Raw genomic sequence first — 1,368 nt, 5'->3', positions numbered from 1 at the left:
TGTTACAGGAATGTACTTGTTTTCATTATTTCTTTTTACCAGTACATTTTTGGCTGATTCTTTCACAGAGAACGCACCAAACTTTACAAAGTTCTGTTTGGTTCACCACCTATTTTAGGTGTTTAATGTATTTGCTTTAAATAATTCACTCTTCAATAAGTACAAACATTGTTGCATAAAGACAAACTAAACTTAAATGGTCTTTTCAAACAAATTCTGTACACCACACCGAATCAACTTCGCATTTTACATACACACTTGTATTCAGTAAAGCCTAATTTGAGCCTTAACTTTCTTATTTCCCTCCTTTGGGAGAAACACAAAGTAGCGTATCGCCATGTTAGTTATTCGACGTGTCATGTCCCATGTTTCACATTCATTTATTTTCCGGAAAGAAACTGGACTTATTTTTTGTATTACAATTTTCATAAACTTCCGTCAAGTCACGTTAATTTTCTCTTGGACAATCCTTCTGATGCCACGATGTAAGTCACTTATACTTACCTTTTTTATGTATATATAGTGTAAACACATTCATTTTGATAGACTGCAATTGTTTTTATAAGTTTTTGACGATGCAAACAATTTTTGATAACCACATGCGAATTCGAAATCACTGTGAGCAAAGTGTGAATCGATAATATGTTTTCAGTTGGAATTTGGTCAGAAATGTCACTGTGTGTAAACTTGACAGTAGATAAATTGCTTTTTTGCGAATAAGTTGATACTTTGAATATATGAAGTTTGTATACTGAATTCTTATTTTGAAATATATGTTTCCATTAGAGGTACATTACATTTTCTATTATTTGATACTATTTTTGTTGATTTGTCTGAAATGTTACATTAGCTGTTTTTATATCGATTGTCTTTGTTTTATTGTAGCTTTTCACCATATAGATGTGCAACGGAATAAATACTATCTCACAGTATTGACTTTGATTTGTTAGTCCCTAACGATTTAGCACATAGGTTTAGCTGGACTGCGTCTAGGCAGTCACAGTGAAAAGATCATTAATCAGCATGGATACAGCAGAAAATGTTGATGATTCAAAACAGAGAGAACATACAATGACGGAAAAAGGACTTGAGTTGTTTCACACAACAATGGATAAACACATGAAAACTTTAAAACGTGTTTCAAGTAAGATAGACGAACACTGTTTTAAAATTACTTCTGGACAAATGGACCATGATACGTTAGAATTACTCAAACTATCATTAGAAAAATACATTAAAAAGTCTGATGACTACATCAGTTTTCTTACGCATACGAAAACAGATGAAGCGACAAGTGAACTAGAAGAACACACGAAATTTAGGGAAGACTTTGTCTACTAAGTGGAAGGACTTATCCGATCAAGTATT

General features: G+C 32.4%; 1 long non-coding RNA gene across 1 annotated transcript; it reads left to right on the top strand.

Moving 5' to 3' along the window:
- Positions 1-370: 370 nt before the first annotated feature.
- On the top strand, positions 371-930 carry LOC143073403 (uncharacterized). Its single transcript, XR_012977497.1, has 2 exons — positions 371-485; positions 886-930. It is a non-coding gene; the product is annotated as an uncharacterized LOC143073403 (long non-coding RNA).
- Positions 931-1,368: the final 438 nt, after the last annotated feature.

Source organism: Mytilus galloprovincialis, chromosome 1 (assembly GCF_965363235.1).
Source record: "Mytilus galloprovincialis chromosome 1, xbMytGall1.hap1.1, whole genome shotgun sequence".
NCBI lineage: Eukaryota > Metazoa > Mollusca > Bivalvia > Mytilida > Mytilidae > Mytilus > Mytilus galloprovincialis.
The sequence above is the reverse complement of the archived record's forward strand: the minus strand, read 5'-3'. Positions and strand labels throughout refer to the sequence as shown.